This window comes from Ursus arctos, unplaced genomic scaffold (genome assembly GCF_023065955.2).
Source record: "Ursus arctos isolate Adak ecotype North America unplaced genomic scaffold, UrsArc2.0 scaffold_28, whole genome shotgun sequence".
Taxonomy (NCBI): domain Eukaryota; kingdom Metazoa; phylum Chordata; class Mammalia; order Carnivora; family Ursidae; genus Ursus; species Ursus arctos.
The window spans coordinates 21875368-21902774 of record NW_026622963.1 but is presented as its reverse complement, the minus strand read 5'-3'; the positions used below and the strand labels follow the sequence as shown (position 1 = coordinate 21902774).

The 27407-nt window shown below is 38.5% G+C and overlaps 1 protein-coding gene and 1 pseudogene across 23 annotated transcripts in view; one reads left to right on the top strand and one right to left on the bottom strand.

Annotated features, from left to right (window-relative positions):
- Positions 1-3292: 3292 nt before the first annotated feature.
- The window catches only part of MEF2A (myocyte enhancer factor 2A), a 162189-nt gene continuing 138074 nt past the window's right edge, over positions 3293-27407 (top strand). For 8 of the 23 annotated variants that reach the window (XM_048221093.2, XM_048221088.2, XM_026510361.4 and 5 more), the window contains exon 1: positions 3293-3909. The gene's annotated coding sequence lies outside the window, so the exon portion shown is untranslated. The remainder of the gene's footprint in view (positions 3910-27407) is intronic. The other 15 variants (XM_048221092.2, XM_048221103.2, XM_048221099.2 and 12 more) reach the window with 9 other exon arrangements.
- Positions 4581-27407, bottom strand: part of LOC113263554 (60S ribosomal protein L17-like) — a 56336-nt pseudogene continuing 33509 nt past the window's right edge.

Here is a 27407-nt window from a genome sequence, read left to right as displayed (position 1 = left end):
TGACAGTGGTGGCCGTGCCTTCTAACTGGTCATCCTGCATCCAGTCCTGCTCTCTCTCACCAACTCCCCAACTACCGCCCTAAGTGATCCTTCCAAAATGTGAAATAGATCAAACTTCCATTATTTGGAATTTGTCAGTATTTCCCATTGCTTTCAGAAAGATATCCAAATGGCCTCACTGGATTTGTTAAGGCTCTGCACTGTCTCACTCTTCCAGCCTTATCTCCTACCACTCCTGAGCACTTAATCCAGACTCCAGGCTTCAGGCACACTATTCTAGCTGTGGTTTCTCTCTTGAGCCACACTCACTACATACAGCAGTCCTTCGGCCTAAAGGCTGCTCATAAATATTTAAGGAGCCTTTAATTCCTCGTCTATCATGGGCCAGGCACTGTGCTAGACATTTTGGATCAACGAAGAATGAATCGCAGTTCTTGTCTTCAAGGAGCTCACTCTCCAAAGGGGAGACAGACATACATAAAGAAGCACTTCAACTAGGCACTATATACAGAAATGCTCTTAGAGACAATGATGCCTAAATGGAGAGTCGAAGGATATAAGGGGGGGTTTACTATGCACACAGGAAAAAACAGCCTGGTGTGTGCAGAGAAACTTCTTAGATTTCTGAATGGGGATGGTGCGGTGACGCTGGCCAGGTGGTTAGGGATCCCTGCCTCCGAGAGAGCTTGGGCTTTATTCTTCGGATCAAGACATAATGAGGAGGCCCCTTTTTCATCCTTCCGGACACATTGCAGTTTCACTATGGGACCGCCTCTTCTAAGGAGCCCTCCGTAATTGTCTTCCCTTCTTAGATACTCATCTTCTGTGCTTTTCTGGTGTCCTCGAAAACCTCTCTCTTGGTGGTTAGCAGACTGGCTTGTGTTTTAAGGTGTATCTCTCCCGTGGCCTGCCAGCCCCTTTGAAGGAAGGGCTGTTCTTCCTCACTTCCATATCACAGTGCCGACTACAATGCTGAGTGCTTTCAGTTCAGATATACCTGTATACCTGAGTGCATTAAGGAGGCCAGAAGGAGTTGGAGGACTGAAAGATGCTGCTTCTCAGAAGTTCCCACCAAGCCAGTGACACACACAGGTGTTCTGCACACGGTCTATGCCAAGCTGAGTACAGGGAGTTGCTGGAGATACTGAACTTCAGATACATGCTTTTGAGACCTGAATAGAAGCTGCGATGATTTCCTAAAATTGGTTATTTTAATTGCAAATAATAGTGATTATGTTTTGTGAATGTACTTTACAATAGCTGTGCTCTGCAATTTTATACTTACCCTTCCTTCTTTCCATTTTCTTTTCTTTTCTTTTTTTTTTTTTAAGACTTTATTTATTCGACAGAGATAGAGACAGCCAGCGAGAGAGGGAACACAAGCAGGGGGAGTAGGAGAGGAAGAAGCAGGCTCATAGCGGAGGAGCCTGATGTGGGGCTCGATCCCACAACGCCGGGATCACGCCCTGAGCTGAAGGCAGACGCTTAACCGCTGTGCCACCCAGGTGCCCCCTTTCCATTTTCTTTTCCTCCTTTCCCTCCTTCCTTCTTACCATTCCCTGAAATTCTTAGACAAGGGCTTTGACATGCAGGAGGTGGCAGGGGGAGACGTGCTCTCTTAGGTGATGCAAACTTTTTTTTTTTCCCCCCCCATTTCTACTTTGGCTGGAGTCATGACCAAGTTCTCTGTCTGGCTTTCTGGAGTGGCCAATAGCATTTGAATGGGTAGGGGGCGGGTGGTCTGAACCAGTCTTCTGTGTCCCAGGAGAATCACCTTCTGGAGGGGTGGGAGACGGGATGGAGCAATGAGAGGGTGAAAATCTCTTTTGGAACAGTCTGTTCTCATTGCCCCTCTACTCCTTCCAGGGTAGAAGGGCAGGGGTATTGAGGACTTTGAAGGAAAAGTATCAGTCTTCTATTTTCTGGGAGCAGTCAAATGCAGCTGCCTTTGCAGCTTTGGGCATGTTAATAAATATGCATTTCCACATGACTCGCTGATTTCCACCAAATTTTAATGTGTTTTCAAAACTTGCCTATAGTCTTTGCTGCTGGCTCTTCTGAAAACTGATACTGTGGGGCTCTGAGCAGAACTCCAGGTTTATTTTCCAGTGTCTGGTGTTTGTGTGCTGCTTTTGTGTTGGGTTCTCCCCAGTACCTTGCCCCGTCCTTGAGAGAGGAAGCCTGCGAGCCTCCAGCTTCCTTTGTGACTTCCCAGTTCCTCTGCCCAGCCTCTGCGCATCTGCTACCCACCCCCATCACTTTGTTTCAAAGTGCTGCCCTACTGAATTTCTCACCTTCCGATGAAAATAATCATTTGGCTTTGTGTTCATTGCACAGGCACCTCTGGGTGCAGATATAGGTAGTGTGGCTGTAGAAACTCTTCAGACGTTAGCAGGCTTCAGGATGCAAGGACCAACAATGGCTCACCTCCTGATGACCTCCGTCAACAAAACCAATAACCCCACAAAACAGAAGGGCAGTCCCAAGCACATCTCCTTTGCACCTCTCTCAGGAAAGACAGTATGCAGAGTGGTTGCGAGTTCAAATCCTCAGTGTTCTCTTAAACTGTGACCTCAAAGGGTCACTTTCGCGCTCAGCTTCCCTTTCCTCTTCTGTAAAATGGGAATAGAAACTGAATCTACTTCATGGGGGTGTTGTAAGGAATACATGAGCTATCATGTGCAAAATGTTCGGCACAGTTTAGCGCTCAAGGCACACTACAGCTATGCCTAATTGTAATTCGCTATTATAAATACTGGAGATTAGGAGATGGTGTCTCTCCCGGGACGTGGGGCGCTCGGCTCGCCAGGCTGAAAGGGGTTGCCCACTCCAGGCCCCTGCAAATCCTACTCTCTCCGGGCACGGGTCCGAGCCGCCGCGGCGCGCCAAGGACCGGAGTCCCATTGTGCTTGCTCAGTGAGGGTGACCGGGTGGCGGCCCAGACGCGAGCACAGGTGCGGCCCTGACCACAATGAGGGCGTGGGCGCGTGCGTGGCGAGCAGAGGTCTGCGGGGGGCCGGTGTGGCCCGAAGGCGCGGGGTGGGGGGAGAAGGAGGCTGGCCGCGGCCCCAGGAGCTCGGCAGGAGGTGTCTGGGCCGGCCCGAAGGAATCTGCCTGGCACCGGACTCCGGGCGTCTGTCGAACTCGCGCCCCGGAGCCCCGGCCCCGCCCCCGGGGCCCCGCCCCTTCGTGCCCCCGGTTGGCTGGAGCCGGCGGCCACGCGCGGCGATTTGCCACGCGCCGCGTCACTGAAGCCGCTCCCGGTCCCGGCCCCAGCGGGCTGGTCAGGGAGGCAGCGGCGGGGGAGGCTGGGGCTGCAGGGCGCGACGCCGCCGGGCCGCCCCGCCCTGGGAGGCGCCTAGGCCCTCATCAAGTGACCAGTATCCCTTCCAGGAGAACACGGTCCTTCAGAGGGAAGCGAGCTCCAGCCCGTAGCCCCGGCGCCAAACCGCCGTCATCTCCTTCCTGTGCCGGGTGATCCGTCTCCTCACCCACCCGGAAAAACATAGTCCGCCCCTCGCGTCCTTGTGGAGTAGAGCTTGCTTCCACTGTGACTCTCTGCCCACACCCTCGTCTTTCCCATTTCAAGACCTCCAGGACCCACCGAAAGGATAAGTCAGCTCTGAACAGAAACCTCAAGGGAAAAGAGAAAGAGGGAGCCGAGGGGAAGGGAAGGCGAGGCTGGCGGAGGGACACCGAGGACCGCGGCCGTAGTGCGCACGCGCGGCGGCAGGAACGAGTTCCGGTCTGGCCGGGGCCTGTCTCCTAAAAATAGCCCCGGTGTGGGGATCCGTGCGCCGATGTCCCGGCGAGTCCCGGGCTGAAGGAGGCGGCTCCGGGCGGCGCTGAGCGCTGGTGGCTGGCCCGGGCTGCGGCGTGTGTGTGCTCGGAAGCTGCGCCAGAGACACGGTGAGGGCCGCGTCGGCGGGACTCGGTCCGCGGGGCCGGCGGTGCTAGAGGGGGCGGTGTCTCGGCGAGGGGGCCGGGTAGGGGCTGGGGGGCGCTGGGGCGGGGGGCGGCGCGGCCGAGGAGGGGCGCCCGCGGGGTTCCGTTGATGGTAGGGCAGGGCGGCGTCCGGCTGGCAGGGGGCCGGGGTCCCGGGCGCGCGGCGGCGGGGCGGGTGGGGTGCGGGGAGGCGGCGCGGGGTGGTCGCGCAGGGTCGGCGCGGAGGGGCGAGGCGCCCGCGGTGGTGGGGGCGGGGTGCCCCGAGGGCGGGCCCGGGGTCTGACCCATGTCGCGGGCTCTGGCGGCGGGAGGCTCGGCCGCGCGGACTCCGCGCGAGGAGCCTCCCCCGGCGCGCACCGCGTTTGGGGCTGGGGGGCGGTGGTGGACGACGCCTCTTTGAAAGTTGAGGGAGTTCCCTGGGGGCCCGGAGCCTCTCCGGGGCGGAACGCCCGAAGGCCCTTTCCTCCCTCCTGCTCTCCGCGCCTGGGTCTCTCCAAAGGGATTGACCCTTCGTGCCGGGGGCGCCCTGCGCTGTGGTTGGACTTGAAGAAGTTCCCCCACTTCTGCTTTGGGAGAAGGTTGGTCGAAGCGGGCGGAACATTTAGGTCCGAACTCTCGGCGCGTGTGTGGAGATGTCAGTGGCGGGGTCCGTATTTGGGGCGGGCCGGGACGTGGCCCGGGCTGGGGGCACCTGCGGGGTGCGGACGCCCTCCGGTGCAGGGAGACGTCGCGGGGAAGGAGGGGCTGCAGCGGGAACAGCTAGTTGCCCTGACATCCCGGTAGATTCCGGCTTTCAGGGAAGGTTTTACGTGGTACAAACTTTGCCTTTTAGTTCGATATTCTCGGTCTTTGAACTGCGAGGATTAAATTGGTAGGTGAGATAGTGCAAACAAGTTCCGAAGAGGTGAGCATCCCTGAATTAGAAAAACAATGCTCCCCCCCGCTGTGAAAGCGTAACTATAAAAATATTCTTCAGACCTGAAGTATGATTTCTGGGATACGAAGCGAGCCCCCTGTCATGGTCCAGTAGGGAAACCGCGTGTAGATTGAAGAAGTGAAGCATAATGTTGACCTGCATTTTAGTTTACAAGATTGGTATTGCAATTAGTGTGCCATTAGAAAGGCCTGCTGTGATGTGTTAACAATGATAGAAGTATTTTTAAACAAATGTCTAAAGTTTTTCAAGTTTTTTTTTTTTTTTTTTAAGCACAGCATGTTTCCCCTGTGTCTCGTATCATCTATTACTATATGAAGAGAAGGTTCTTCAAAGCCGTAATGAGGTGTACATTACACAAGAGTACTTTCCCTTTAAGAATCCAGCTGTGTTGTTTTGGCAACTGCCAAGTACTCCAGTTGTCAGTTTTAAAATCTGTTACCTTGGCAGTACTTGAACAGTCTGTGGAAAAGGTAAACAAAACACCTTAAAAAATATTTTTTTGAAAACGCAAAAATGGCACTTATTTAATATGAATGTATAAGGTGAGGATAAAATAGCTATGTTGTGCTATTATGGCTTTTGTATGTACATTTTTGTTTTGGGTTCTTTTTTTCCGGTATATTTGTGGAGGGTTCAGTCATTACTCTTATTTTTCCTGTGAATGGCAACTTTTGTTTTAGGAAAAAAGTTGAAAGTGCTTTCGTTAAAAGTCGATGCCTGTTTTAGTTAGACTTTATAACAAACATAAGGAACACATGTGTCCTACAGAATATTAAGATTAATTCTATATGATGATGCACTAGTTGAGTCTGGACTCACTTTTCATTCTCAGTGAGCATTGTAAAAAGTTGTGGTAATGGTGTTATAACACTGTGAAGAGCTAAAGCTAGTGATTTACTTTGCAGACCTAGTCCTAATTCTGTTGGAAGAGTGCTTCCAATAGAAACTTACTTGTTAAAACAGTGATGGTGAAGTAATAATGACTTCTCTAAACATAATTATTTGCATGTCGATTTCATTTAATTCACATTGTTACATATAAAACCATGGTTTTATTCATATTGGAACAAAGGTGATAAAATTATGTTTAACTCCTTATATTACTTCCCAGCAAAAGTTTATGTTGAGGGGATGGGAGGTAGGGGGTGTTCAGTGGAAGGAAGGTTGCTTATGAGAGCACAGAAATAATTGTAATGTCACTGTGTTGAATTATGATTTGAGAATAATCTCTTTTCAAATTCTTCGAGTTTCTGTGTTTCTTTAATGGGTATGTGTGTCAAAGATTGTTTTTTGTAAATGCAACCGGAAATAATCTTTGAAAGATACATTGAGTTGTTTTGAGTGGTGATGTTTTATTTTTCAAAGCAATTGCATTATTGCTTTGTATTTCCTTTTAGAATGCAATATAGGTTAATATTAATTTTATTAATATTCAAGCAATAGCATTAATTGGTAACCAAGAGAGAAATATTAGTGTATTTTGAGGGTGGTTAAGTAATTATGGAAGTGTTTTTTATTAGAATATGATTTTGAAGTTTGAAATATTTCAGTTAAATCTTTCAATAGATTTGTGCTCTGATTTAGGAGGAGGAAACTGTAAGCCAGTTTGTTTTTGGGAAGTAGCATGCTTGTCAGTCAGGTTTGGAAAGCCTTTTTTTTTTTTTTTCCCTTTGCTGCTTCTAAGTCTGGCAGAGAAATTTAGTCTAACATACAATGATGATGGTCTTGAATTTTCTGTGGGCATTTCCAATTTCATGTATTTTGCCTTTCAGTCACACCATACTCTTTTTTTTTTTTTTTTTTGAAACATGCTCATGGTACATATGAATGCTACAAAGTCTAGCTGAAGTCTTTTATTAGTGATAGAACAATGAAAATACTGCCTTTGTGGGTTGAAAATGATCAGTATTGCTTTTTTCTAGATTAGAAAGAAAATCTGTGAACATTCTTCGTAAATTGAGAAGTGAGTGCCTTCTAATGTTTGAGTAATAAGAGAAGTGTAAATATGAAAAATCAAATCAATCTTCCAGTTAGATAACCTCCTGCAAAAGAACACTTTGACACGTCCTGCTGTGTTTGCAAGACTTTGTCATCACATCTTGGTTCAGATCCCAGCTCTGCCACTTATGAAGTTATGAGACATCTTCTACAAAACGTGAAGGAATTACACTACCTGCCCTATGGAATTGTTAGCATTAAATGAAATAATGAGTGTGAGAGTTCCTAGCACACTGTCTGAGGCTTAATGTCCAAAAATGCATATTGCCTGATCTCCCTTCATCCCTTCCTCCATATATCTATTCCTCTATACATTCCCTTATTTCCTATGAAGACTATGTATATACTCTGCCCAGTACCTGAATGTTTAGTGTCTGTGACCAAACGGATTTCATATAATATATAAATACAGGAGAATGCTCATATATTTTTTTAGGTGTAAAAATCCCAGCACTTTAAATTCATTGTCACATTATACATAAATATGTTTATTTGACTGTTCTATATGAGGTTATTGATCTGCAGTCATTGATTGTAACCTCCAACAGCCTCTCCAAATGTTAAAAAAAAAATTAGAATTTAATGTAAGTATTTTCCCTGCTCTTCAGTGAAATATGTCTTTTAGGGATTATCTGTAGGAGTTGTCTTCCACATACAATATTTAAAATTTGAAGTTAGAAAAATATTTTTATTGCCTATCTGGAATAGGTATATTTTAAAAATAACTTTTCTGTAGTGGGTAATCTTTAAGCTTTTATATGTCATTTTACTGTTGTATGGAACTAAATGATTTTGTCTGTGTATGCTTTATCTGTGTAATCTGTAGTGGACCCTGTCCAGTTTATTATAATAAAGAATATAAACTCATTTATTAGTCTTATCCATAGCATATGTGTTGACACTTATTTAATGAATACTCTAATTTTATACAGATGTTATTTACTTATTTTAATAATTGTATTTACTGAACATAATTGATATTTACTAAACTTAATATTTTATTTAATATTAAATTGTCATAACAATCACTAGAAATCATGAGCTTATGAATTAAGTAAAAATTAGCTGATTTGTGAGGTGGATAGAATACCAAATATTTGAACATGGGTGTATGACAGCAGGTAATTTACTTCATCTGTTTAATAACTGATGATGCTGAAAGCCAGAGGAATTGTTAACCTAGGTGAAAAACAGACACTAGTTGATCAGACTTCTAATAAATATCAACAAAGGCACATCTTTTTATGGTTGTCTTGAGTCAATACTAATTTTATTTTCTTCCTTATACAAAAATATAAACTTTATGAACTTAAAAAAGAATTCAACCATCAATAAAGTTATATGTTTTGAGAAATATTTGGTAGTGGGTGGTAAATTTATACAGTATAAGCTGGACCTTTTTACCAGGTTATTTTTGTTACAAGGAACATGTTATACATGTTGACTTGGATTAATTTGAGGTATGATTTGTGACTGTTGGAACAAAGGGATACTCTTCATTTAACCTGGTAAAATAACTTGTAACTGTTGGTTTAGTAAAACAAGGTGCTCTTGCATTGACTAATACTGTGTTTGCTTGTCTCACCTCTTGTCCCCTAGCAATTCACCTTTTACATGGAGACTGGAATTGTATTTATAAAATTCACATGTAAATGTCATTCTTTTAAGGGAAACTTTGAAGACATAAAATCAGTAGAGAGGCAGTAATTTAAGGAATAAGAGATTAGCGTCTAAAATCAAGATTGCCTAAGCTAGAATACCCACTCTGGCACTTTGTGTTCTTTGGCAATTTCTTAATCTTCTTGAGGCTTGGTGTATAAAATAGTGATTATAGTATCATCTTTTTCATAGAGTTGTTGAGAGGATTAAATGAGATGTATGTTATAAAGCCTTTGGCACAGTGCTTGGTACCTAAAATACAGTAATTTTTCCCCCTACTGTTATTATCACTGTTGCTTCTGCTATTGCTGTTATTAGTCATGGTTCACTTTATATGATTCTATCTGATCTCTTCAGGCTCATTGTCAGCTATTACCCTTCAGTTTCTATGACCCAGTTAAGGCCAGCTGTTTGCTCTTCCTTGAAAATGCCATGTATTTTCAGGCTGATGACTCCCACTTTTATTTTTTTAGCCCAGAATTTTCCTGAGCTCGATATCCACTTGGAAATCTAGCTGGAATCTCAAACATAATATTAGCCATATGACTGAAATATAGCTATTTTTTCCTCTCCCCCATCCTTCTTCCTCCCTCCTACCCCCAAACTCTGCTGTCCTCACTCGCCCTTCCCATCTCAATGAATGGCAGTACTCATGCCAAAAACTTAAAAGATACCACTCTGGATTCTTTTTCTTTTCTCTCAGGTCTAATCCATCCACACGTTCTCTTGTCCTTCAGGATTTATCTTGAGCCAGTCTACCACTCTTAGTCTTCACTGCCACCTCTTTATTTCAAGGCATTATCTCTTAAATGAATTGCTGCAGTAGCCTCCTAACTGAGTTTGTTCTTTTCTTGCTCCTCAGAAATTCGTTCTTCACAGAGCAGCTGTAGGGGTCATTTTATGATTCCAAATCATGTTGTTTCTCTGCTTAAAATCATCCAGTGACTTCCCATTCCTCTTGAAATAAAGTCTGTACTTCTTTCCCTGGCCTGAATGGCCCTGAATAATCTTTCTACTTCTCATTGTTCTTCTCCTCATTTATTGTATGCCAGCTACACAGTCCTTTTATTGTTCTTTAAATTTTCTGTGTCCTTTCATATTTTAGGGTCTTTAGCGCTTTTTGCACTGCCTGGTTGAGATGCTGTTCATAAGGCTGGTTGGCCTACCCCTTTGGAACTTGACCCAAATCTCACTTTGTCACTCAGGCCATCCTTTTTAACGTTACACCTCGTTAGTTACTCTCTTGTGCATCTTACCTCTTTCAAGACACTTACTATAACTTGTACACATGTTATTTGTTTAGTTATAGCTTGTTTATTGTCTTTTCCCATTACCTGAATGTAAACTCCATGAAGGCAGAGGCCTTCTCTATCTTGTTTACAAAATCTTCCCAATCTTAGCCCACTGCCTGACAGAAGACAGAAATATTTGAATTAGTGCTTCTGTATCTTTGTTCATATTTTTTCCAGAGATTGGAATGCTCCTACCTTTAAGTTGTAGCTCAGGTGTCCTGTATGATACCAATTTTAGTCTCTAGACAAAATTTGTCTCCCTTGCTCTTGATACACAATTTGAAGAGTAATTCCTTTTTTAGAATATTTAAAGGATTGTAATTGATGTCATTTTTCTTCAGCTATTCAGAGTTCCTGTGTCCAAGGCTATTTTGTTCTTTGTGTATGCTTAGTACCTACCAATCTATCTTGTTGCATAGTGAATGCTCAGTAAATGTTGAATGGAAGGAGTCCTAATCAACTAAAATGACCAATCAAACCAGTTTACCCAGGTCAGACTTTAAAAATTATGAAGGTACTTTTCAGACTATAAAATACTGCCTCATGCATTTTCTATACATATAAATATGTTGTCATCAGCCTTCTGGGTCAGGGCAGGAATGGCAGAGCTGTTTAGCCCAAGTGGCATTTCCTGAGATTCCATTTTGCCTTCTTTCTGGGCATTGAGTAGCCATCTTGTGTGAGGGCTCTATTTCCAGTTTGAAATGCATAACCTAGTAAAAATAGTGTTAGAAATTATAATTAGTTACTGGTTGTTCCTTACCAACCAACATTCCCTCCCTTCAGCTTATCCAGTTGATTTCACGTTGTTTCAGAAAGGCTAGGGGGATGTGCAATTTAACAGAGTATATGTGAAATACAATACTAATTCAACTGTATTGCTAATGAAGATTTATCAAAGAGCTTTTGTGGCCAACATTAGGAACTTAACCACTATTTGTAATAGTGAAAATCATCCCACATTCTGCACAGCTGACTTGCAAATGGGCTTTTTAAAGATTTGGGGACTACTTTAGCAAAATGCTTATCTTAATACTGAAAATCTTTTTTGTAACGGTGTTAGACTTAATTTGACATGGATTATGAAGGGAAAAGGAGAAAAGAATCTAGGAGTTAAGATTTTGTTTTTCACAAGTGGCTCTGTTCCCCAAAGTAACATTTCAGCCTTGACAGGTTTTTTTGTTTTGTTTTGTTTTTAAACATTTTGTTTTTGGAAAAAAACTTAACAGAAAAGTTACAGGAAAGTACAGTGAACTCTCATATATTGGTCACCTAGATACACTAATTGTTAATGTTTAGCACAGTTGCTTTATCATTTTTTTGTATTTGCAGAGTGGTCCCAAAGTCTGAAAATAGATATTACTATTTTGTTTTATTTATAGTTTGAAGCTCCTTTATTACATCTTTTGGAGTATGCCAAAGATGCAACTTTATTCAGTTAAAATCAGAGTCAAATCATTTGAGGTAAAACATTCCAGATGGGTACAAGGGATAGTTGGAAATGCTGCATTAATGTACTGTGTACTTTGCTAACAAGGAAACCACATATTAAGCATATTATATAATGTCATCGAACTTAACATTTATTGTAATAGCTGGAATTCACTCTGTTGGTCTCTTTTTCCTTCTCTTCTGCCTCCTTTTCTCCCCCTTTTCCCTTTTCTTCCTCTTCCTATTATGATTACTTTTATTATTGAACCATTTGAGAGTACATTGCACACATCATGATCCTTAACCTTTAAATGCTTTAGTTGATTTCTCTTAAGAACAAAGACATGTTCTTACATAACCACAGTATGATGGATTCAAGAAATTTAATATTGATACTGTGATGTAATATATAGTTTATTTTGAAATTTCTTCATTTGTACCAGTAATATCCTTTAATAGCATTTTTTCTAATATTATCTATTGCATTTTAGTTTTCATATCTTTGGTCTCTTTTAATCTGAAACAGTCCTTCAACTTTTTCTCTTTTTTCCTGACATTAATAGTTTTGAAGAGTACAGGCCCTTTGTTTTGTAAGATGTCCATTAGTTTGGGTTTGTCATATAGTTTCATTGCTGTTAGATTCAGGTTATGCATTTCTGGCAGGACACCCAAATAAGTGATGATATATCCCTCAGTGCATCACATCAGGAGGCAATATGATGTCAGTTTGACCCTTTGTTGGTGATGTTTACTTGGATCACTTAGTTAAGGTTTGCCTGCCAGTTTTCTCCATATAAAAGTTATCATTGTCCTCACTGTTATTGAATAATCTGTGGGGAGGCACTTTCAGACTGTGTAAATACTCTGTCCTCCCAAAAATGTTCACATAATGGTTTTAGCATTCATTGTTGATTCTTGCCTGAGTCCATTATTACACAGTGGTTCCAAAATGGTGTTTGTCTAGCTATTCTCCATTTAATTGTTGGCAATCTGTTGTAAAGAAGAGCTTTTATTTCTCATTTGCTTACTTAATATCAATATAAATTCATTGATTCTTTTTTATTAAACAGATTATACTTGATTATCAGTATTCATTTTGATGTTCCAAGTTAACTCTGATTTGGTCAGTGAGAAATCCTTCACCTTACTCATTGATTGTTTTGACATGTTTCTATCATGTTTGAAGCACCTCCTTACTTTTAGAACAATAAGATATTCCAGGCTCATCATCTGCTTTTCCTGCTGCTGTCCTAGAAGCAGCCATTTCTTCAAGGAGTCCTGGTTTCTCTTATTGGGTAAGACTATTTAGAAACCAAGAAATTGGCTGTTGGTATGCTCCTTGATAGTGGACTCTCATTGTTTTAGAGCCCTGTCAGCTGACCAACCTAAGGAATTTTGAGTTTATGCTGATTTCTCGGCCAATAGAGTTGTCTTTACATTCCTGAAACTCTGTAGAAGAAAGTCTTTTCCTTTGAAAGTGTTAATAATTTAAGTGATTCCTTTTACCTAATTTTTATGTTTAATTCTATAATGGTTAGTTCTTGTTTTCCTAAACATATTGTATGCTTCTTGGGAGTTAGGAATCCTGTTTTATATCTCTTTGTATATTCAGTGAATGTGTTCCACAGTGCCTTGAACACAGTTGATACCCATGTGTTGCTTATAATATATAATTATAATAATGACTCAGTATTATCTTTATTACTCTTACACCATAATTAAATATTCTTATGTTTGTTATAACATTCTAGGTAACTTTGTGGAAACTTTTAAGTGAATTGGTGATTCATTTTTTCTGTTTTTAATAACATTGCTATCCTAGAAGAAATGAAAAACTTTAAAGTTTTTCAATTTTAAAATTTTAAAAACTTAATTCCTTGAGATTAAAGTATGTAATTAAAGAACATCAAAATACCTAATGTTGGCATTGCTGTTTAATAGTGTTTTGTTCTGCAGCAGGTAATAACCTTTCTGGGCATCTCTTTAATTATAAAATGAGATGATATCTAGATCCTTTTAAACTTTGTGTTATATGTCTTATACCTAATTAACATCGAATTGTTTATGAACATAAAATTAAGTCCACAAAGTATAGTGGGAAGAGTATTGTGCACCTGGGCCAGGAGTTATCTTTGTAAGTATTGTTTACTTTGTCAATTTATTTCACAGTTTGGTCTTTATTACCTTATTCAGTCCATCGGCCTTGGTAATGAGGAATATAGTGAACAGGCTTGGCTTTCATAGTCATATGGGAGTATGGACATATATGTGTTTATCATCCACTTTGCTACATGCTTAATATGTGCCATGCAGAGTGCTGTAGGAGCATATAGAAGGGGCGATTAACCCAGTTTCAGGGAGGCCAGGAAAATTTATCTCGGAGAAGTGACACCTTTAGTTTAGGTTGAAGCCTCAAGAGGACTTAGCCTTGTGAAGAGGGTGGGTAGTTTACCAGACCTGTGTTAAGGACAGGAGATACACTTAGAGAGTTTGGATTGCTTGGAGAAACTGAGTACAGTATGGATGGATCAGGCAGTGTAAGAGAGGACAGGTAACGTAGGAGTAGTGAAAGATGAGGCTGAAGACATAAATCGGGGCCAGATTATGAAGAGCCCTTAAGCTGTGTTAAAGAATTTGAACTTTATCCTAGGGAAAATTGAAGTATCTTAAGTCTGCGAGGAAATTAATTAAAAAGATAATACTGATTGCACTGTGGAGAATTCTTTGGAGAGACTTAAAAGAGGTAGGCAGGAAGAATAATTAGGAGGATGTTCCAACAAATTAGTTAAAAGAGGTAAGGTGGCTTGGACTACGGTGCAGGATGAGGATGGAAGAAATAGGTGGATTTGACAGATATATAGGAGGTAGAATGAAAGGATTCAGTGATGGAGGGCATACGGAAGGTGAAAGAGAAAGTTAAGAGTGATGACTAGGTTTATGGCTTGGACAACTGAGGGAATGAATGGGTAGTTTACTTAAATAGGAAGCGCGGGAGGAAGAGCAGGCTTGAGGGAACTAGGATGAGTGTACTTGTGAGAGAGTGCCTGGAAGGATAAAGAGGGGTGGTCAGAAGTGGGAGACTTCCTGGTAATGACAAGGCCTTGGAATTTGGCCCTGGAAGTGAAGGTATGAAGTGATCTCGAAACAGAGGATTTGTATATATATCTATAAAAAAAGCCAAAGGGTATGTCTGTCCTAAGGCAGAGGACCCTATTTTAGATGATCTTAAGGTTTTCATTGTTTGGTTTGGAAAATAGAAATGAAAAATTTCAAATATGGTCTTCTTATTAAGATTGTCTTATTAAAACAAACCCCACAACAATGAAAACTTTTTTTTTTTTTTTTGTAAACAACGCGGAAGACTGTTGCCCCAGATAGCTAAAAATCTCAGTGCTTCTCAGTAGTGGCTAAAAATTATGAAACATAATTGGCATACAAAAATTAGAGTGAGTAATGTAATAAATACTACTAGCAGGATGAATGTAATGGATCTTTCTCAGTCCTGTTGCCCTCTTTCCTTCTGCAGGGGTAATCATTATCTTAAATAAGGATTTACCTTTCCCATTCAGTCATTTTTTTAAGACCGTATATCCATATATATTGCTAAACTGTTGTGTTTTTCATGTTTTAAAGCTTTATAAAATGATACCAAATTTGCATATCCTTCTGCAGTTTACGTTTCAACAAATAATCACATTGTAGCATTTATCTGTTCTTTCAGTATGGTGAGTTGGATATTAATGTTGGAACAAAATGATGCGATGTCATTGGTGAATTATATTTTGAATTGCCATGGGAATTATCATAATTTACTTAGTAAATTTTCGTAAAGACTATTTTGTGGGTATTCCTTTTTTTTCATACTTTACTAAAAAAAATTATTGCGGAATAATGTTAGAGAAAAGTTGCAAAAATAGTATAGATTGTTTCCCTAATGTTGGACCACTGTGGTATAATAATCAAAACCAGGAAATTAATATTAACATACTATAAACTAAATATTTGTGCTTCATCAGTTTTTTTCCTAATGACCTTTTTTTTTTTTTTTTGGGTCCTGGGATCCAGCCCAGGATCCCACATCGCATTTATTTGTTGTATAGTCTCCTCACATCTGTGATATTAATTCATTCTTTTCTTGTTGTTCTGACCTGGATGCTTTTGAGGAGTACTGGTTATAATTTTGTAAAATGTCTTCCATTTTGGATTTCTCTGATGCTTTCTTACGATTAATTTGAAATTTTGCGTTTTTGACAATAACACCACTGAAGTAATGGTAGCCTATCAAGAGGTACATTTTATATCAGGGGTACATGATGTCAGTATCTTATTACGAGTGATGTCAGTATCTTATTACGAGTGATCTTGAGGATTTAATTAAGGTAGTCTCTGCTGGTTTCTCCATTGTAAAGTCACAGGTTTTCTCTTTGAAAATGATACATATTTTGGAGATACTTTGAGAGTATGTTAATTTCCTGTTTCTTCTCAAACTTTCACTTGTTTTTAGCATTCATGGGTGGAACTTAACCTGCAACAATTCCAGACTTCCCCCACTATCTGATAGTAGAGTGTTCCTGTGAAACCTTCCAAAAGCTGAACTGGTGTAAAGAAGCCATTACCATTAATTTATATGGAAAATTTTTGAGGTTTTTGACTAAAAAAAACCTCTTTAGGCTTTTCTGATACTTTGGGACACAGCATGTTAATGGACGCACACACTAAGTTGAAATAAGCACAGATGCTCACAAACAACATTCAAAGCTATGGCAGCTTGAAATTACACTGAGGCGCTGAGGGTAGTTACCAGGGAAGGAGCTTGGTGGTGCTGCTCAGGGCGTGTGCTGTCTCTGTAATGGCTCACTGCAAAATAAAAGCTGAATGCTATTTCTACCCCTTCCCACTCCCTCTTTTTGCCTTTTTTTCTTAAAAGCAAAAATCCTTTCCATATTTCTTTCAGTTAGAAAACAGGTACTATTGTGGGTCTTTCATAAAAGTGAAGCTACTTTAGTGTGAACTTGAAAAAAGCGGGGGATACCTGCATTACTGTAATAGTTACCTAGTAGCCATTTTGTAGTATTTTTTGTTCCTTTCTCATTTATCATTTGAAGTTCCTCTGTTTTGAAGAGATGTCACTTTTCATTTATTTATTCAGTTATTTGTATCAGTATAGATTCAAAGGCATTTATTTTGTGGGTTATAATTTGATGCTATCATTACTTATTTTATCGCTCAGAGTATCCAGCTTTAGGCATTGAAAACCCCTCCTGTTCGACTCTTGTGTCCTTTTGACATATCTTCGTCCTTTTTTCAAGAACTTCCCTACTTTCTCGTACTGCAGGAAACTCCAGGCTCATTTATATTTTACCTGTCCCACCTCTGGAATTATCCTCTTTTCCAAAGAGCCCTGATTCCTTTTATTGGAAGATGACTTTTAGAATCTCAGATCTGGGTGTTAGATGTGCTCATTGCTTTTGGGGTGTCATTGTCTGTCTTTTCAGCAGAGCTAAGAAATAAACGCATGAATAGTAACCCACACATACACTTCTACGGTCAGTCCTACTATGACATAGTATACATGTTCCTAAAAATCTAATGCTCTGCGAACTCATGCAATAAAAACCACGGGGTTCATGGGAGGGGAATAATACTCAAAAACCTTGTCAGTGACACACTAAAAAGAGGGACCGAATATATTTAAAATAACAGCATAGTTTTAGACATGTTGAATGTTTAAGTAATACATAGTAAATCTGGTACTTTAGTATGGAAAAGATACGAAGTTTCCTTATGTGAGTTGGAAGGGTTTGGCTTGTGAGTGATTGTGAAGTTGGTGGATAGACAGTTACGTGAAATCAGATGAAAAAATAACACCGAATGTGGGTGAATGTGGCTCCTAACTCTTGTGGTAGACTGTGGTAGCTCATTTTCATTTGAGTCAATTCTCTCTTGGATGCTTTGTAACTTATTCTGCATTTCTGTAATAATTTTTTTATTTTTTCCATTTTTTTAATTCATTCACCTTTTAAAATTTCTCTTTGTATTTTGTCTATTTTTGTTTTTAGTTTTTGAATTTCTGATTCAAAGTGGTTTTCATATCCTTAAATGCTTGTCTGAATATCTTTAATTCTATTTGGAGTATTGACTTACCTTTTTTTCTGCTTTGTTGTTGAAGTTGTTAGAGGTTGTTTTTGGCAGGGGTTTTTCCTCAATATGTGTCAAATTCAGTTTCCTGATTTTCTGGATTTCACTTTTCTTTTGTTCATTTTTATGGTATTGGGGTATTTTACAGTATTCCTAGTTTAATGGTGCCCTCTTCTGTTAGTACAGAACAGTCCTGTTCAGTGGTTTTGGTTTTAATGGTTGGAGAAGGGATTGTGAGGCTTCCAATTTTATAATTCTCTTTGGTCTTGCAAGACCCTAAATTTTATCCTTTTTCTTTTTCTCTTTACTCTCCAGTTGCAAAAGGGCGCTCCTCCCTTCCTTTTGCCTGTTTTCTCTCCCAGAAGCTATGTGTTTCAAAGTTGTGCCCCTTATGTGGCAGCTAGTGCCTTAAATGGTACCTGTTCCTTTAAATCACCAGAACTTTGAACTTTCTTACCTAGCGCCAGTGTTCTGATCTGCCCAGACACTTTCAGTATATTCAGATTTTGAGTGAGTTTCATAGTTTTCATTGTCCTTGTAGATGACCCTAGCGCTCCTTTGCTAGCCTCCTTGCCACCAAGCCCGTGTCCGAGTAGGGGTGGAGTGACAGCCTGAGAGATTAAGTGCTAGGATTTGGTGATTTTTCTGTTTTCAGTCACAGTTGTTTTGCAGTATCAGCATTCTTCGTCTTCAAGGCTATGCTGAAAGCATGGTTTTGGGTAGAATTTCCTTTTCCTTTCTTGTTTTTTCATATGGTTTGGGGGACTGTTTTTTAGAGTCACTTAGATATACCATCACCGTTGTTGTCACTGAAGTCTCTACTTTTGGGGGAAGGGAGCAGGAATCTAGAATTATGATAGCTGTCAATGCTACAAAGCCTTTAGTTAGGAAGAGACATAGGCAGTCAGCTTCCATGGGTGAGCTTGGAGACTCCAGAAAATACCTTGTAGGAGAGATTAATTAAATTCAAATACTCTTCATTCTTTTAGCATGCAAATGTAGTTTCTGGGTTATTGCAAGAGTCTTAAGTGCTTTTTTTGTAAAGCAAAGTTATTAAATCAAAGGTTTTTTTCTAGAATGTATATAGGAAATGCCTTGATTTTATTATAACACGAATGAGTTATAGACCTATATTTAGCCAAGGGCTTCTTGGTACTTGTTTATTCCAATGGCAATGTAGTATGTGAACTTTTTGGAAAAAGTAACTTTTAAACTTGGGAATTGGTCTGATAGATGTTAATTTCTTTGAAAGTTGAATTACATATACTTCTTTTCATTCTTTTTCTATTCTCTTTTGGTTTTCTCCGTTTTATTTTATGATCTTGACAGTTGTCTTTTGATTACAATAAATAGTAGGTGTGGCATTATTCCTTGGCTACACACTCATTATTATGTTTAATAAGATGGCATTGAATCTGTTTACTGTAGGTAACATTAATTGGTTTTCTGTTTTTTATGCTTTTTATCTGTCTTGTTAACATGAGAATTTAACATGAAGTTGGAATTATGTATGGAAGTTTTTTATGCTTGGTTCTACAATTTAGTCATTTAAAATATTTATTGCCTTAAACATTTCTTTCCCTAGAATTAACAAGTTTTTTGTCAGTGTTTGAGGTTGTTGGAGTAGAAGTTAACTTGTTTAAACTAGTCACTGTACACTTTTTAAAATAAAAATACCAACCAGGATTGAAAAGTATATTGACTTTAAACATCAGAAATCTTTCATAATATAAATTAAAATTTTTTTTTTTTGCTATTAGTGATGTATTTTTGGAATTCTCTACCTCTTTCTAATGGGGTTTAAAAGTTAATCAGTACCTATGCCTAGCTGTCTTTGGGTCCTCATTTATAAGCTTTCACTTCTGTTTTCATAGTTTCCAAAAACCTTAAATAATACTTAACAGGCTATTTATACATTTTCTTTTTATTGCCCTCCCATTTTTCTTTTTTTTTTTTTTTAAAGATTTGATTTATTTATTCAACAGAGATAGAGACAGCTAGCGAGAGAGGGAACACAAGCGACCAGTGCCTTCCTTAATATGCCCATACAAGATAATGAAGATGGTGTGTATGTCCTTTCTTATTAACAAAACTTAGTTCCTTAAAGGATACTCCTCAGCACCACTTTTTAAAAAGCACAGCGCTAGGCTCATTCTTTAATTTAATTATTTGAAGGGAATTGTAGGGGAATACATACCTTGCAAGTGGAAGGCATGAATAAAGATAGATTATCCTTTTCTCATTCTCTGTATCCCACTTCTTAGTCTCCTTTCCCAGGCCAGACCAAATGCTGTGCTCTTCATAAGAAATGGATTCCTTCCAGTTAGAAGGTGTTTTTTGTTTTTTTGTTTTTTTTTGTTTTTTGTTTTGACATCCAGTAGTATTTTGTGTCTGTCTTATCATAGTTACCATGTTTGACATTATACTAAAGGCAGTAGACTCATGCACACTGCATTGGAGGCATTTATGCTTGTGTGTTAGTTCTTGGTAAATATAAATTAATCTTTAAATTGCTGTCTCTCAGTGACTGTTTGTAAAGTGCAAAATCTAGGATCTGGACTGAGCTAATAAGGTTTTGAAAAGATGATTTTAAGACATCTCTACCCCTGCTGATCTAGCTCAGTATTTCTTAACCTTTTTTCTGCTGTGAGATGAAATTTTGACACACGTGAACCGTGGGTCTACTTAGCAAAGAAGTAAAGTATTACAGTAATTTATAATTGCCACAACTGTCCTAGGATATGTTGTAGATGTAACAGGTAGTAGATAATGTGCAGTTCTTGGGGCAGTAGTTGTAACTCTTCCCAGTTCTCTTTCTCGTAAGAAAGAGGTATCAGATTCAGTCACTTTAGAAGTATCAGATAACTTGCAAGGGAAATCATAAGTTACGGTATTTGAGATAACTTTAAGACCTTTTGGATTTCTTTCTTTCTTTTTTGCACTGGAAACTTTAAGTGTAATTCACATACAGTATTAGCATCAGATGTTCAGTTCTATACATTACTCAGTGTTCACTGTGATAAATGTAGTCCCTGTCACCAATGTTATTACCATCTTCTTGATATCTTATTCCCTGTGCTGTACTTTTCATCTCTGTAACTTATTTATTTTGTAACTGGAAGTTTGTATCTCATAATCCACTTATATATTTCACCCTTCTGGATTTCTTCTTTTCCATTTGTTCAGGTGTTTTTGTTGTTTTAAATAAGTAGAACCCTATTTTAATAGTGAATTAGGTTGGTAGTCTGGATTTTACTCCTGGATTCCATTTCGTTTTTATAAGCTTTATAATTTCTGTCCCTAAAAAGGCCTTTCTAAGGCCTCTTCCGGTTCAAAACTGTAGGAAGTTGCAGAATATCATGAATACAGTGTTCAAGCTTTTCTAGATTCTGGCCAACATCCTTATTAGTATGGACATCTGTTTGACACACTTTGCCAGTTTACCAGACTGTTTAACCAAAGTGATGTATGTTTGGCTATTATGTTAGGTGCTTAGTGTCATATTTTAAAGTGTGCCCATCTTAAAACATTTTTTGTTGTTGTTTTGGTGTGTGGACAAAATGTGCTTCTTGTTATTGGTGTTTGGGTAGTTGAGGCTATTGGTTCAAGTAACTATATGCCTGAGAAGGAATACTGGGAGTATTAGCCCCTAAGGTCAGGTAGAGGGGTAGAATAAATGGAACTTCAGCATTTCAGAGGTCACATCCTCCACTTGAAGAATGACAGTATCATCAGAACTTATAATAAATATTAAATATTGTGAAAACTGTAATCTTGCTGATTATAGATTGAGGGGGTTGATAAATTATTTGGGAGAATAAAATAGGTCCTACTAATTTACTTATAATGCCTAACTTATACCTGTGGCATAACAATGGATATGTGTATCACTGTGGGGAGGTGTTGTATATGGTAAGGAAATGAGATTATAGAAAAGAATATCTAAAGACACAATTTTTTTAAATTATAAGAACAGAAGCTGGAAACGCACATGGGTCCACTCAGAAACTTGTATACCATTGTTCATAGTATTATAATAGGTAAAAAGTGGAAATAACCCAGAGGTCCATCAACTGATGAATGAATAAATAAAATGTGGTATTTCCATACAATAGAATATTATTTGTCAATAAAAAGGAAAGAGAAATGGATACATGGTACAGAGTGGAAGGATCTTGAAGATATTGTTGTTGACTTAAGTCAGCCAACAAAAAACCATGTATGGTATGGTTTAATTTATGCGAAATATACGAAATAGACAAATCTATAGAGACAAAAAGTAGATGCTCCAGGTGTGGGTGGAGATAAGGAATGGGGAGTGATTACTAATGAGTACTGGGTTTCTTTTAGGGTGATGAAAATGTTCTGGAATTAGATAGTGGTAGTGGTTGCACATTCGTTTGAATATAAATCATTCAAGTGTATACTTTAAATGGGTGAATTGTATGGTGTATTAATTATTTCTCAAGCTCTTTTTTACTTTTTAAAAAGAACAAGCTGCATGAAGAGGTATTTTGGTTCTCATGGGTAGTTTGGGGGATCTAGATGAAGGTGGAAGGGCATGGGAAAAATGGGCATTTCTTGGCATTAGTATACTATTACATTATGACACAATGCTATCTTCTTGGTCCACTAGCTAAGAGTGTAATAAGTTGTGTTTTAGTGGGGATTGTATGTGAACCCAGCTTTTTTTTTTTTTTTTTTTTTTGCCAATCTAAATGATTTTTTATTATATTATGTTAGTCACCATACAGTACATCCCCGGTTTCCGATGTAAGGCTCGATGATTCATTAGTTGTGTATAACACCCAGTGCACCATGCAATACGTGCCCTCCTTACTACCCATCACCGGTTTATCCCATTCCCCCACCCCCCTCCCCTCTGAAGTCCTCAGTTTGTTTCTCATAGTCCATAGTCTCTCATTGAACCCAGCTTTTTAACGTTACCTAGCACTAAGACTAGAATTGTGCATTATTCAACTTGAGAGGATAGTCTTGCCTTTCTCTTATCTTTTCATTTTTTCCCTTATTAAGTTCAAATGCTCGTGTGTTTTCAAGGTAGTGCATAATTGTGTTCTGCCCATCTGTCCATCCTACACTCTGCTTTGCTCTTTTTGTTCACACCTACTCAAGTTTATGTCATCTTTCTTTCTTAGCTCCTCTAATTGGAACAGTCCCTAGTTTCATGTGTGCTTAAAATCCCTTTCTTCCTTAAGTGCTTGCTTCTGTGAAGTTTTACTGACTTAAAGATATTGTTTCTTGTGACTTAGTATCAGTGTGTTTAGAAAAATCTATTTTTTAAGGCCTTAGTAGTATTTTTTTTTCAATTCTAGTATCAGATATTAAATGATACTAGTGTCTGGCTTTTTTTACCCCCTCACCAAAATGTTTTTGCAGTTCATCCATGTTTGTATCTACTAAGTAGTGTTTTTAGCGTTGCCTAGTTTTTCATGTTGCCTGGTGTTCCATTGTATGTCTAGACCAGTTTCTCCGTTCATCTTGCATGGACATTTTGGTTGTTTTCAGTTTGGAGCTTTTGTGAATCAAGCTACTCTGTGCATTTGAGTACAAGCTTTTGTGTGGACATATATTTCCACTTTTCTTGGGTAAATACCAAGGAATGAGATTTCCGGGTCATATGATAAGTGTATGTTTTACCTTATAAGAAACCGTGAAATTGTTTTCCAAAGTAATATGATTTTACAATCCCACCAGCAATGAGAGTTGCAGTTTCTCCATATTTTCAACACTTAGCGTTGTTAGCCTTTTTAAGTTTAGCCATTCTAGTAGATACACACTGGCATTTCATTACAGTTTTATTTTGCATTTCTCTGATGAGTAATGGTTTTAAACATTTTTCATTTGCTTAGTGGGGTATTCATGTGTCTTTTTTGGTGAAATGTTTGTTCAAATCTTTCACTCATTTTTAATTGGGTTGTTTGCCTTTTTACTACTGAACTATAAGAGATTGTTGTTTTTAAAGATTTATTTATTTGTCAGAGAGAGAGAGAGAGAGAGAGAGCGTGTGCACACAAGCAGTGGCAGGCAGAGGGAGAAGCAGGCTCTCTGATGAGCAAGGAGCCTGATGCAGGACTCCATCCCAGGACCCTGGGATCATGACCTGAGCTGAAGGCAGACGCTTAACCGACTGAACCACCCAGGCGTCCCCTGAACTGTTAAGAAATTTTTATATGTTCTAGATAGAAGTCTTTTTTTCATTTTCATTATTGTATTTTGAATATTTTCCACCAGTATGTGGCTTGATTTTTCTCTCCTTAATGTTGTCTTTCAAAGAGCAGAAGTTTTTAATTTTGATAAAGAACTGCTCGTCAACCTTCTAAAATTATCAATTTTTTCTTCTTTTTGTGGCCTGATAATCTTTGCCTTACATGGGGCAGTGAAATTTTTTTTGTCCTGTTTACTTTTGGAGGTTTTATAGTTTAGCTTTTACACATAGGGTTGTGATCATTTTGACTAAATTTTAGGGAGTGATATGAGGTAATAGCAGGATTCATTTATTCTGGTGCCATTTGTTGATAAGGCTTCTTCCCATTTAATTACCTTAATGCCTTTGTTGACTATCAGTTGACCGCGTGTGTGGATTTATTTCTGCATTCTCTATTCTGTTCCCTTGATTTAGGGGTGTGTGTGTGTGGGCTGGGGTGGGTTTAACCACATGCTGTATCTTCCAACTTTTTTTTTTTTTTCAAAACTGTTTTAGCTATATTATAAATTTTTAAATATCTTTGTGAATTTCTACAACCTCTCAGTGTTTTAGATCAGTTTGGGGAGAATCAGTATCACAATAGTATTGATTGAGTGTACAGATCTGTGAACATGATATATATATCCTTTTTGTTTAGGTCTTCCTTAATTTCTCACAATGTCTTCTAGTATCCAGGAAAATAGTCTTACACATATATTGTTAAATTTGTCTATAAATATTTAATGTTAAGGTGAATGGTATTTTTAAAAAGATTAACTTTGCATTTGTCTTTATTGGTATATAGAAATTTGACTTAAAAAATACTGATCTAGGGCTGGCTCAGTCGGTAGAGCATGCAACTCTTAATCTCAGTGTTGTGGGTTCACGGCCCATGTTGGGCATGGAGCTTACTTGAAATTTAAAAAACATATTAAGATCTTTATAAAATATATTGATCTTGTATCCTATATCCTTGCGAAACCCACTTTTTAGTTCCAGCCACTTTATTGTATATTTTTGGGGATTTCCTATGTATATTGTCATGTCATGTGTGAGTAGAAGCTATTTTATTTTTTCCTTCTAATCTGGAAACCTTTTTTCCCCCTTTGCTGCATTATTGTGATTGTTAGGACTTCTAGTAAAATGGTGAATAGAAATAATGAGAGTGTGCATCCTTGCTTTGTTTCCAGTTGTACAGGAAAAAAAATCAGTCCTTTATCATTAGCTGTAGGTTTTTGTAGATGCCTTTCATTAGGTTGAAGGAGTTTCCTTCAAACCTAGTTTGTTAAGGGATGTCCCCCTCCACTCTCCCATAAATGGGTATTTTATCATGCATAGATGCTTTTTTACATCTATTGAAATTAATCATTTTTTTAGTATGTTAATGTAGTGAGTTACACTGATTTTTAGAATGCTAAACCAACCTTGCATTCCAGAGACAAACCCATTTGTACTGCTGTTTAACTTTTTATATATTGCTGGATTTGACCTGCTTATATTTTATTAATGATATTTGCATCTATATAGACAAATGATATTAGTACACATTTTCTTTTTCTTGTGGTCTCCTTGCCTTGCTTTGGTGTTGGGATTATTCTGGCTTTATTAAATATGTTAGAAACTATTACCTCTTCCTCTTTTTCCTAAAAGAGCTTGTTTAAAACTGATACTGTATCTTTTTTAGATGTTTGAAGAATTCACTAGGGAAGCCACCTGGGTCTGGAGTTTTCTTTGTGGGAAGCCTTTAGATTTTTAATTACAAAATATCTGAATTAGGGGTGCCTGGATGGCTCAGTTGGTTAAGCATCCTACTCTTGATTTTGGCTCAGGACATCGATCTCAGGGTTGCAGGATCGAACCCCCTGTCAGGCATCCTGCTCAGCAGGGAGTGTGCTTGAGATTCTCTGTCTCCATCTCCTTCAGCCCCTTCCCCTGCACATGGGGAATTTTGTCTATTTCATTTAAGTTGTTAAATTTATTGGCATAGAATTGCACTTAACTATTACCTTAATATGCATTTAATGTTTGAAATTTGTAGTAATGTACTCTCCTTCAATTAAATGTTGGCAATTTGTGTCTTCTTTTCTTGAACAGTCTAGCTAGGGCTTCTTTTTAAAGAACCAGCTTTTGTTTTCATTGGTTTTATCTTTTGCTTTTTTTGGTTTCTCATCTATTTCACCAATTTCTGCTTTTATTATTTCCTTACCTCTGCTTTTAGCTTAATGTGGTTTTTTCCCCTGGCCTCTTAAGGTGGAAGCTAATTTAGAACACGATTATTAAATCTTTATTCTTTTCTAACATAAGATGTAAATTTCTAAGCATGCTTAGCTCCACTCTACATAATTAGATAATTTATTTTTATTATCATTCAGTTCCATGTGTTTTTAAATTTTTCTCACGAGTTCTTTAACCTGTGGGTTATTTAGAAATCTGTTAATTTACAAATACTTGGAAAATTTTCTGATATATTTTTGTTATTGGTCTTTTATTCTTTCATGGTCAGAAAACACTTTCTGGGGAGTTCCTCTCTACTTGGTAGATGGAATGCTGCCTGATTCATGAATCCTTTAATAAAGCCAATTAGATCTGCAAAAAGAAAACCATTCTGTATGATTTCACTCTTTTTAAAAAAATATATTTTATTTATTTGAGAGAGAGAGAGAGAGAGTATGAGCGGGGGGCGGGGATGGGGAGGAAGAAGCAGGTTCCTCACTGAGCAGGGAGCTGGGTGCTGGGCCCTATCCCAGGACCCTGGAATCATGACCTGAGCTAAAGACAGATGCTTAACTGACTGAGCCACCCAGGTGCCCCTGATTTTACTCTTCTAAATTTATATATGCCTTGTTTTATCGTCCAGCATATATTCTTTCTTGTTGACTATACCAAGAGATATGAACTGGTTCATAGTGTTGTTCAGGTTTTATATATCTTTACTGATTTTCTGTCTGCTTGTTTTACTGATTATTGTGAGAGACTGTAGAATTCTCTAGCTATAATTGTAAATTTATTTCTCCTTTTAGTTTTGTCATTATTTGTTTTGCATGTTTTGAAACTCTGTTATTGGCTGCATAAACATTTAGGATTATTTTGTATTTCTGATAAAGTGACACTTTAAGCATTATGATTTATGTTCCTTTATACCCGGTAATATTTCTTCTCTTGTGATGTACTTTGTCTGATATTAATACAGACATTCCGGCTTTCTTATGATTAATGCTTGTATGGTATATCCTTTTCTAGTTCATGTTTAATCTATCTATATCATTATATTTAAAGTGGGGTACATAACTTTATCCAGTCTGACAGTATCTGCTTCTAATCTAGTCTGATAGTCTGTACCTTTAATTGGAACATTTACACCATATATATTTAACATAATTATTCATTTAATTGAATTTAAGTCTACCATTTTTTATGTTTTTTTTTGTTTTTTTTTTTAATAATTTCTACCTGTTTTGTGTTTCCTTTTTCTTTTCTGGGAGGTTGCTTATTTTTTAGCATTCCATTTTACTTCTTTTCTTGGCTTATTAGTTTTATTAGTTTCTTTTCTTTTTTAGTAGTTGCTCTAGGGTTTTACAGTATGCATCTTGAACTTATCACAGTCTGCTGTCATCACTTTGTGAATAATGAATGATCCTTACCACAGTGTATTTTCAGTTTTTTCCCTCTTCTTCTTTTTGCTGTTTTTGTGATTTTGTTCTACAGGTTATTATATGTTATTGCCACTTTTGCTTTACACAATCAGATTATCTTTTTAAAATTAAAGGTAAGAAAATAGGTGGTAAACTCACATATTTACCAT